This window comes from Alexandromys fortis, unplaced genomic scaffold (genome assembly GCF_014885135.2).
Source record: "Alexandromys fortis isolate MF-2015 unplaced genomic scaffold, M_Fortis_MF-2015_v1.1 scaffold_180, whole genome shotgun sequence".
NCBI classification, from domain to species: Eukaryota; Metazoa; Chordata; class Mammalia; order Rodentia; family Cricetidae; genus Alexandromys; species Alexandromys fortis.
The window spans coordinates 1,003,126-1,015,344 of NW_026068143.1; the positions used below are offsets into that span (position 1 = coordinate 1,003,126).

Sequence of the window (12,219 nt, forward strand, 5' to 3'; positions counted from 1 at the left end):
AGAATCAGGAAATGGCCTGGATTCTTGAGAACCTGGCCACTGGGTCTTACTTCCAAGACCCTCAATCTCTCCAAGAGCTCTTGCCGTGCAGGTAACCAGTCAGGTGCCAGAAGCCAGAGCGGACCCCTATGACTCCCAGCAGGGCTCTGGGAAAGACCCATGACTTCGGTCTGAAAAGGGAGGTGTAACAAAAGCTCCCAGGGGGAAAGGGGGATCTGCTGCTTTAAGCATACACAATATGTAGGGGACTCGTTTATTAGAGTGGGAAACTACGCCAAGGACAAAGTCAACATAAAGAAACAGACAACAGAACGGGCAAGAACAGGTACCTGCAGCCCAGAGGCTAGAGGCTCCCGGGGTCCCTTGTCCCAGTGCCCTGGCCTTATGGGTCCATGCAGCCTCAGTCCACCCACCCTCTACAATGGCACAGGGAACTGCTCTGAACAGAAATGGGCAAGCAGGTATCCTAAAGAAGTGCCACCCAAACAGGCAGGACAGACCAGAACAAACCATCCCATGGGCTGGAAACAAACCACAGAAACAGAATGACATTCTTTCCCCCAAACGGATCTCAAATTTCCAGAGTAGAAATGGAGTGATATGAAATGTCAAAGACCCCGTTATTTAGTAAAGAAAGGACATCACCAAGTTTTCTAATTCCACATGTAGACAACAAAATACTGTCTTGTCTCTCAGCCACAACCATCAGGTCCTATGAGGGCAGCAGGTGGCTATGGCTCTGTCCCCTAGAGGAAAGCCAGAGAGATCCACTTGCAGCGGGTGCTGCATCTGCACAAGAGACTCAGAGTTCTTGCTTGTAGTAAAAAGCTGAGCCCACAGATGACAGTCCAGCGAGTGGTCTGTAGGAGACACCACCTCTGGAACCAGGGTTGCTGTTGTGGGTCTGTTCAAGTCTAACTTGTCTTTAAATTAGGGAGTTTTAAGGCCACCTGGGTTCATGTTTTCAGTGCTAAGAGGTGAAGTCCAAACTCAGGGCCCTTTACCCACTTAGGATGCACTCCCTGCTTCAGGAAGAGGCAGCATCTCCTTTTGGCACCACAAATTGATGTCTGAAGAGAAGATCTCCCAGCAGCTAGTTCTGGATCCCCTTCTCTCTCATAGCTGCTGGTGGCGCATTTACGCTCAGGGCAATGACAATGCTCTCTCCATCTTCTGCTTTAATGTGCTTGAGCTCCGGCTGCTCTGCCTGGTCACCGTTCTGATGCTCTGTGGGCCGGGACGCCAATGCTGACGCATGGGTTGCCAGCATATGGAGAGTACTCGCCACTGCGTCGTTCACATGGCTGTGCACTGCTGGAGGCACTGGTACCACGTGAGTTCCATTTTGTGTTACAGTTTTTATTGGAAGCTGGTGTTGACCTAAAGGCGCCTGTTGTACTATGGTCACTGTCTGGACAGGGGTACCCTGTGATGTCTGAATGATTCTGCTAACAGCGCTTAGTGTGGCTGGGCTAATTGCAGGGACAGGCTCTACTTTCACTTTGACTTCTCTGTGATCGCCATTCTCTTGTGTTTCTGCCTTAGGAGGAGCCAGCACTGCAGCCTGATTGACCACAGCTTGTCCAGCAACTGTGTATGTGTTTGCTGGGGCCAGTCCAGCCACACTGGGGACTGACACTGCTGGTATTTGAGGACAACATGTACCGTCTGCACGACAGGTGGCTGAGAGGTGGATGTGGTCACTGGGGTTGCAACAGTGTAGGTGACAGGCTTAATGGCCGGGGGTAGCTGCCGTTGGACAGTGATTAAGACAGGCTGACTAGAGAGAGGAGACCCTGGTGCACTCTGTGCAAACCGTGCCTCCTGGATGACGGCAAGTTTGGGCTGTGAGGCGCCAGGCTCTGGCTCCAAGGGGGTTGGTGAGCCCTCCTCCCTCAACAGGCTCTCCGGGGTCTGGGCACCGCTGGAGTGAGCGGACAACACTCCTGCATGGTTGGGAGAGGCTGGGGCACTCCTAGAGGAGAGCGGTCCCAGGGGGTTCTAAAGCAACGCACGCCCCTAGGCCATCTCTTCCTAAAAGCTTGCTCTACCAGCTTGCTCTAGGAGGCAGGATCTATCCTCCAGAAGGAGCCGTTGCCTGGTTCTTCCTGGGAACGTGGCACTTTGATGAAATAACTTCAGAGAGAGATTGTGGCGAATTGAATTCTGTCAGCCCTTGTCCGCAGTCCTATAGTATGGATAGTTTGTAGTGATGTGTGTATAAATTCCATTTAGGGTGAGATGTTTATCAGGAGCCATTGTAATTGCTTGTACTATCAACTGTGCATAGGAATAAGGTGGCTTTGAGTCATCCTTTGGGCTGTCGCCACCTGAAGCTTCCTTTTTATTTTCTGGCTGTGAATTATCAGCCATTAAATTGAGGTCAGATGGTATCACACGGCCCATTTTGTACCCTGAAGATTCTGCTCCCCGGGGACTGGAATGGGCAGGAGTTTGCAGCACTGATGGTTCCCGTGGGGGAGGGAAGGGGGTGATAAGGTGGGCCATGGTGTCTGGAATGTTTGTGGTCAGGGGTGAGATGTGTGGCTGCACAGGCTTCACTGGCGACTCTGGGGCTTCTTGCTTCTCTCTCTTCTCACTGGATAGGGCTGTGAATGTTATCTTGATGTTTGTGCTCGGAAACCTGAAAGTGCACACGCGGGGCAGCTGCAGCGGCGGCGCCCCGCGCCGCTGGAACACCGCCTCCACGAACAAGCCGTTCTTGCCTAGACAGCACAGGTAGAAGTCGCCGCCAGCGTCCGGCCGGGCTGCGTGGGTTCCGGGGCGGCCGCACTATGGCCGCCGCCCGGGGGCATGAAGATCTCCAGGTGACGCCGCGAGATGAAGCTTGAATGGCCCATGCTCACGTCCACCGAGCCCTGCGACGAGTTGCGCCCAATGGTCACCGAACGCTTCTTCATGAGGTACTCGAACTCGCAGCCCCCGGCCCCGCCGCCCGCAGGAGGGGCGCCCGCGCCCGACAGCGCCACCAAGGCCGCCATCCCCTGCGAGGCCCAACCGATCCGCGCGGGCGCCCTGGCAGGCTGAGGCCCGGGCGCGGTCGTGGGCCGCGCAAGCCGAGCCTATAATTTTCTTAGATTGTATACATTCTAAAGATTTATTACAGATAGGCACATTCTACCTGTATGGTATTGCCATGTAATAATTGTGATTTATAAAGAAAAGCTGATGGTTTATATATTTATGATGCATTCAGACATCTTATGAGAAGCTTGCATAATACCTAGTAAGAGATTTTTTTTTATATTAACTCCAATTTTGGTGAAATTTGTATTCATTTGGAATTAAAATTATTAACAAGTTTTCCCAATTGCTATAATGCTAGATCTTAACTGACTGATAGCCTCACAAGTATATTTATTTAGCTAATCAAGAAACTTTTGAGGAAAAATATATTGTCATGAAAAATCATTTGTTAGCATTTATCCATAATTCTATTAATTTGTTTTATACTTTTTAAAAGATATTTTTGGAATCTTCACTAATTCAAATTAATAATAACCTAAACCACTGTCATTATGTAAAGATGCAATTTATATTTAAAATTTGTTTTCACATTAGATCATTTATCTGATATGAGCATAACATTCTCTCTCTTTTGTATTGTACAGTATTAGCTGAGTAATTCACTTTTCATCCTTCACAAACTGTATTCAAAAGTTTATATTTAAACTGTGGTAGGTAACATAAAACATAAACCCATTCTAGCAATTTACCATTTAATTTGTGATTGCTGTATTTTTTTCAGATGTACTTATTCTAATATCTTGTGTTCTTTTTTTAACTTTATCATTTCTTGTTTGCTTTCTTGTCTTTACTATTCCCATCCCATTTTTGTTTTTATCTCCTTTTATTCTCTTTAGTGAATTTATGCATTTGTATATTCTATTTGTGACTTTTTAGTGATTCTCCTCAAAATGTTTATCATAATTTTTTTTAAATAATAAAGATATAAATTATATCCTACCTACTACATAGCATTATTTTATTACATTATTTTTAGAAAACTTTAGTTATATTCAATAGTTCCTAATTGCCATCTTGTTCTTTTTTTATTCTCAGACTGCTGAATTGATCTTGTAACTATTTCTAGAAATTTATACTGCCAATTTTGGTATCAAGACATAGAATATTTTACTTTCTATTTTTAAATTTCTTTTTGGAAAGCATCATTTTTCTGGGATCTAACAATTTACTCATTTTTCAAGTGTACCATGTAATAAAATGTGAGAGATTATAAAAACTGTCAAGTAGTGATGTACGTAACTTGAAAATGGAAAGATTTAAAATTAAGGAGAGAAGGAAATTTTAACTGGACATTTTATAGAAACAAAAAGCTAAAAAAAAGTTTCCTAAGTGTGAGAAAAGATTATAAAATGTCAAATTATACATAGTTGTTATGCTTTGTGTTAAAATTTTGAGATTATATATGAATGTCCAAATTAGTCCTCAAAACAAGAGTGCTGACAAAACTCTTGTGTATGATACTGACAGTAAATGCATATACCTAGTAGTTTTATGTGTCGATAACAAAGCTGAAAAGAGAAGTCATTTGAGCTAGGGATGTGTGAGAGCCTGGCTCCTTTGGCAATGAAAGCAAGCGAATGAAATTTTAGTAACTAAAGTATGACTGTAATTTTCCCAGTTAAACTAGTTTCAAAAGCTTAAATAAAGTCATTTTACAAAACTCAGGATGCTCAAAGTCAATGTCATAATATAAAAGAAGTCCACAAATATAAAGTAATATTACATTTATGTTTTGAATAGAAGCAGACAGAAGGCTTAGTATGAAATACACTGTGCTTCTGATGAGATTTTTTTAAAAAAAATCAAATAAGTTTATTCAAAGATACCTGATAAACATTCAAATTTTGAATGACATTCCAATAAATTCGTTCAGAATAAGCAACTCCACTTGTTGAGAAATATAAAGACTTAGAAGAAATAGAAAATATAAACAACAAGGAAACTTCATCAATTCTGAAAATCATAACTAGATTATCTTCACTTAATCTTTGTAACTCTAATTGTATTTCAATCTATGTTCATGGAAAAATTGAGACTTAGTATTTCAGAACTTGTTCAAGTTTGCATAGGCAGTATATATTTAATAAACAAATAATAAATATTTAAACTAGTTTTATCAGACTACTGATTTTAATTTCATAACTTCACCCCATCAATCCTTTCATTTTTAAAGGAACTCCAGATAAAACATTAAACAGAGGGGGTTTTATTATAACACATACAATGTTAAAAGTTTTGAATGAATTAGATGATGTAACAGCTAGAACACTGGGCAAATGAGAGATAAATATGGAATCAAAGAATAAATAGTCAGTGAGTACTAGGACATCTCCCCACTGCTTAATTCTATTGTCCTCATAAAGGTATTATTTTAATAATTTGCTTTTGTTAGCATTGAGAAAAAGATATTATATCTCAAATATGTGTACTATTTGAACAAGCATTTTACAGACTAGAAAGAAGAAAACAAATTGTCTATGTTGAGATGAAAAAGACTAAAGAAGATTTAGGAAGTATTAGAAAACTATGTCTTCTTAACACACAATTACATACGAGTCTTTATACAGAAATGTATTTTTAAATTTATCAACTCACTTTTATGAAATAAGTTCATACACACACACACAAACACACACATTCACACATGCAATCACATTACCCTTAGTAACGGAGGATACAGAACCTAAATCAGCCATGTTCTCTAACCAGGCAAGGCTTCCAGTGGAGAATCTGGGATACCAACCCAGAGAGAAAACCTTCTACATACAATTTTTCTTGTTTACAAGATAGGCTGACATAAAGATGATGCAGAAGTTGTGAGAGTGACCAAGTAATAACTGACTCCAGACTGGAGCCTAACATCACCATCAGAGGGGCTTTATTTATCAGTTGGCAGAAACAGATGCAGAGACCCACAGTTAAATATTAGGAAAAACTCTCAGAATCCTGAGGCAGAGGGGGAGGAATGATTGATTGTAGGCCTTAGAAAGGTCAAAGACACGATGTGGAAAAGGTCCCAATAATTAAACTAACTAAAAAGTCCTCATAGGGACTCAGAGACTGAACCAAGAACCAGCGAGCCATTACAGATCTAACCTAGGGCCTTCGCATATATATTATGGTTGTGTAGCTTGGTGTTCCTGTAGGATTACCTACAGTGGTAGTGGCAGCTGTCTCTGATACTTGCCTGCATTTGGAGCAACTTTTCTCCTACTGGATTGCCTCTCTCAGTTGTGATATAAGGGTATAAGGGTATGTGCCTAGCCTTTTTGTAACTTCTTAACTATGTTTGGCTGATGACCCTGGGAGGCCTGCTCTTTTGTGAATGCAAATGGAGGATGAGTGGATCTGAAGGAGAGAGAGTGAGGGTGATCAGTATGAGAGAAAAAGGAAAGGTAAACTGTGGTTGGGATGTAATATATAAGAGAAGAATGAAAAAAGAGAAAGAGATAGTCAGTGGTGTGGGGGAAGCAGAATGAACAAAGTAAAATATACACATCTATGAAAATGAAATAATGAAAGTCAATAAACCAAATTATATTAATTAAATGGATATTTCCCATACTCTTATTTTTTTCCTTATTAGCATTTATAATTATGGAAAATATGAGGTTTTATTTATGTTGCATTATCAGTGGATTAAGACATTTCATCCCATTGGCTATTTTTTTAAATATAATACTTTTTAATTATTTTATGAGAATTTTATAAATGTATTTTCATATTCATCATTTTTCATTCCTCTGACTCTTTTTGGAACCCTTGCATTTGTTTCTGTCAACTTTATGACCTCTCTTTTTCCTCCCTTTCCCTCTGCTTTCCTTCACTCTTCCACTTCCCCTGCCCCTTTCCCTCTTGTATTTTTCTCAAATCTATCAGTCCATTTTGTGCTCCCCATATACCTTGAGTGTAAAACCATCTACTGTATCATGGCCCAACTACTAAGTGCTACATCATTAAACACAAAATGACTCTCTTATAAAGGAAACCAACTGTCAATAGCTCCTTGGTTAGGGATGGGGGGCATGTGGCCCTCACCATTCTCTTCTAGAATGTTGCCTGGCTTTATCCTGGATAAGTCTTTTGCAAATAAACACAGATGTTATAAGTTCTTAATTGCTTTCATGTTCAGACAATACTGTTTGACGCAAGTCCTTCATAACAGTTTCCATTATATCACTCTGCTTCCTCTTCCAGTTTTTCTTTTTTCTGATTGTTGTGGAAGGAATCCATGTAACATAAATTTACCATTTATTATTGAGAACAGTTGCAGGTACTTTTTCTGCACTTTCTCAAGTGTGGGTGTAATATAAATTTAGCATTTGTTGTTGAGCACTCTGCAGACACCTTTTGTTGTGTACTTTCTTCAGTGCACACGCACACACGTGCAGACACACAAGCACACACATAAAAACAAAACCACTGGAGTTTTTGTGCATTTGTGGGACAGGCACAGACACATATATACATAACTGTATGTGTGATTAAAAATAGTAAAAACAAATAAGAGTTTCAAAGAACATTTTTGAAAATCTGCCTTTTTACTTAAAAATTTTAAAATTGGTTGGATTATGACATTGCCTACCTGGTGATAATATGGCCATAGATCACACACACACACACACACACACACACACACACACACACACACCACTTGTAATAAGATTAAATTTCATGGAAATCTTATTATATATATATTCCTAGTGGTGGTAAAAAGGTGAATAAATGAGGTCAGGCATAGCTAATCCAACTCTAAGAAAGTTTTCACTAAGCAAAAATAAAAAGGTCAGTGTCAGCAGTAAAAATAGGCACTTGATAGTCTGTCAGTTAGTTCTAAGTAATAATAACATAATAAATTAGTTTCATTGAATGAGTATGCTTAGTTGTACTTTATAGTGTCTTTACTCAATGTCAAATGTGTTCCCTTCTCAAAGTTAGGAAATCGTGATGTTTTTACCTAGCCAATTTGATGATACTCAAAAATATTGTCAGTAAGTTTCTATAAAAAATACTAAATAAAATGGAGGATTATAATAACATTGGTGAGAACTAGCACAATTATTTTCATTTTGCATAAGAGAATATAGGAGAATAAATAATAAGTTTTAACATATAATATGCATTTTTCCTAATGGATCGGCATTCAGTGTTCTAAATTAATATAGAAAATGTGTCTCAATATCTACAAATACTCTAAGTGTACATGAGACACTATGATGCTTTAGACCAATGGTTTCCAACCTTCTTAATGCTTTGACCCTATAATGCAATTCATCATTCTGCGGTGACCTCAAACCATAAAATTATTTCATTGCAATTTCCCAAATGTAATTTTGTTATTGCTAGGAACTGTAATGTACATATACATATCTGATATGCAAGATATGTGATTCTTATGAAAGAGTCATTTGACTCTCAAAGGTGTCACAGCCCACAAATTTAGAGCTGTTGGCTTAGACAGAAATTTTAACAAATTTGTATGTTATTTATTCTCCCTATATTGTTTGTAAACATGTTATATAAAACATAAGAATTTATAAAGAATAAAAATTCTTCTTCACCCTCCTTCTCTTTCTGTTTCTCTCAGTGTTACTTTTACTAAAGACAACAAATATCATTATGTTGATCAAGAAAAAGAAAGAAACTTAAACACATTCATGAAAAGAATATACATTCAGTAACACAAGAAGAAAGAAAATACCCAAAATCAAAACTAACTATATGTTGAATGGGAAAAAGCATTACATTTCAGCATTAATTAATTACATGGATTCTGTTGAAAGGTTTAGTTACAAGAAAAGGCAGAGCAATAAAATCCCAGCAAACATAAGGGAGGTAACCGTGGGCCTTTGGGTTGTAAAATGTCATAAAGATGATAACCTAAACTTATAATTAGTATTAACAGATAGGGACAAAGAAAGTTGTAGAAAGAAGCACAAACTACAGTAATATATATATATATATATATATATATATATATATATATATATATATATATATAGGCTTCTTGTTTGAACAGGGGCCATAGCTAAAATTAAAACAAGTGTAAAAGAAAACATTACTGTTAATATTACAAGGAAGAATTTTAAATAGAAAGGAAAAAATGAAGTTTACTAAACATTATTTCAGTTCTGATGGCATAGAATAAGAAACTAGCCTCAAATCAAACATGAGAGAGGTACCTAAAAGAAGGCAATAAAAGATAACGAAAAACATGATTTACATAGAAAGACACAAAAAAAAAAGTCCATAAGAAAAGTTACATTAAATAAGATGGGAGAGGTAAATTATTTTGGCACAGAAAAATGTATTTTATAATTAAAAAATGAGATTTTCCTCTGTATGCTATGATTACCATTAATGAATATAGAAACTGCTTTGGATCTATAGCAGAGCTATAGGGGAGCAGAGCTAGGCAGGGAAAACTAAACAGAATGCTGGGAGAAAAGGGTGGAGTCAGAGAGACACCATGTAGCCCAGCTGGAGACAGATGCTGAAACTTTAGCTGTTAAGCCAAAGCCATTTGGCCATATACAGATTAGTAGAAATGGGTCAAATTCAGATGTAATAGTTAGCCAATAAGGAGTTAGAGCTAATGAGCCAAGCAGTGATTTAGTTAATATAATTTTTGTGTGATTATTTTGAGTCTAAGCTAGCTGGGTGGCCAGGAACCAGCAAGCAGCCCTCTTCCAACAGGAAAAAGGAAAACTCAAAAATGTAGAAAGACATTGCATAAAATAATTAATATTCATCAAAGGAATCAAACTCTAAATGATGCAAATATGATGATGTGATGAGGACCAAGCTACACAACTTAATATAAATTCAGAGTGGCTAGAACAGCCTCATGCAGGCTCCCTGGTTTTTGGTTCAGTCTCTATGAACTCCTATGAGCACAGATTAGTTGATTCTGTAAGTTTTTTTTTATGATGTCCTTGACCCCTCCCTCTCTTAACCTCCCCCCATTTCTTTAGGACTTCTAGATCTTCCACTTACAATTTACTGTGGGTATGCACGTTTCCATCAGTTGTAGGATGAGGCTTCACTAATGACAATGGAACTAGGCACAAATCTGGTCACAGGAGATGGCCAGTTCAGGCAAAGAATCTGCTATTGCTATGATTCTTAACAATGATGGTGGGACTGGTTGATAAGAAAAGTCGACAAAATGAGTGAACTGGAGGATTATAAATTGATCCTGATTCAAGTTTGGTATGGGACATCCTTCTGTATATGTGTTATTTTATTGGTTAATGAATAAAGAAGCTGTTAACGCCAATGGCTTAGCAAAATAGAGCTAGGTGGGTAAAACTAAACTGTTGGGAGAAAGAAGACATAATCAAAAGAAGCCATATAGCCCCACTGGAGACAGACACTGGAACTTTACCTGGTAAGCCACAGCCTTGTGGAGACACATAGATTAATGTAGATGGGTTAATTTAAGGTATGATTTAGCCAGACATATAATTCAGCTATTGGCCACATAGTATAATATGGTTTCTGTGAGATTATTTTGGAAATAAGAAGCTGGGAAAAAACAAGTGGCCTCATACTACAGAAATCAAGTAAATTAATAAAACTGGCAAAATTTACTCCGGTCTTAAAAGTATCGCATTAATATTAGGCCAAATTATTTTTTCCTTTATTGTTTCAGTGTTCTGATTATGTAAGATGTCCTCAATAGGGCATCTTATATATACAGCATTTATATTAATACCAAAGAAGTAGCTACTATTTTTACAATTTTCTGAAATCTAAAATTAGTTCTTGATAAGCATTTAATAGATTTGAATAATGACACTTTAATGTTTAATACACAAGCTCATTATAAATCAGATTCATTCCAGTTATTTCATAAATTGCATTATTTGCTGTAGGAATTTGCTGTAGGAAAGCCTTTTAGTTACCTGCCCACTTGGGTGCGGCCTCTTATACTATTTATGCAGATATAAATCATGCATCTGGCCCCTTTTCTGGCTGTGGGATTTGCTTGCTCTTCTCCATTCCAGCAAAGGATATGAACTTGTGAGCCTACCCCTTAAATAAATAACCCTCTATTATTCTCAATACTTTGCTAGTGTGAGATTTCTTTTAAGCATCCATCTTCATCTGGCACTCCACATGGATTCAGACTCCACACCTACCAGGTGGATAGCCTATCTGATCCATGACTCAAAAGGTCTCCCAACCCTGCCTGCTTGGCTTGTTTTTACCTAAGCAGTATTTTATAGAACCCCTGCCACAGCAAAGTTTATTGCATGTAGCAATTTGGAAGTTTCCCTAGTGCACATATGCACCCCACCCCCCCACTGCTTTGTTCCCTGTCATGGTTACTTGCCACGTGGTGACTTATGCAGCATCCGATTTGTGCTTCCTGCACATGAATTCCAGGTTTCTTGTTCTGTGTATGAAAATGATTTAATTGCTTTTATTTTGTCAAGCAAAGAATATTTCTCTGTATTTAATCAGTACAAAAATGGGAAACTAAAGTGGATCAGGACCATTCCTTTCACCACCTGTTGCATCGCTGCTAGTTATGACTCTGCAACCATGGCACCTGCTGGACAAAAAAAAAAAATATTACACCTAAAACAATTTACCACATCTCATAACAGGTAATTAATAAATCAATTTGGCAGACTATATTAATATTAAGACTTTTAGTAACTTTTTGTTAATACAATGGATTGGATTCTTCAAGGCTTGTATGGTTATGGTGATAGTTTTTTTTTATTGGATATTGGGACTCATTTTTCTTTTTTCATTTTATGTCCTTATGAAAGAATGTGGCACTTTTAGGAATGATTACAGTCTTTATAGATTAATAATGAACAGCAAGTTGACAGGATAATTACCATCAAAAATCAAAAGTTATCTGAAAGTTAATATTATGGAAAAGAGTAAAATTAATTTAACAGACTGAATTGAATCCATGTCTAAGGGTAGTGAGAAATTATCTTAAAGTATTCATACTGTTGAATTTGATAATCAATATTTGTTAAAAAGTTATGATATGTTATCAGATAGAGTATCTCTCCAGGATGGCAATCAGTATGCTATCCAAACAATGTCCAAGGATGAGGTGTTGTCTTTAAAGGAGAAACTTCAGCCATTGGAATCACATGAGCAGAATGAGTCCAGAAGCTTGGTGCCTCAATGAAACCATCATAT

The 12,219-nt window shown here is 38.1% G+C and overlaps 1 pseudogene; it reads right to left on the bottom strand.

Annotated features, from left to right (window-relative positions):
* Nucleotides 1-1,093: 1,093 nt before the first annotated feature.
* On the bottom strand, nucleotides 1,094-3,002 carry LOC126491295 (forkhead box protein K2-like; annotated as a pseudogene).
* Nucleotides 3,003-12,219: the final 9,217 nt, after the last annotated feature.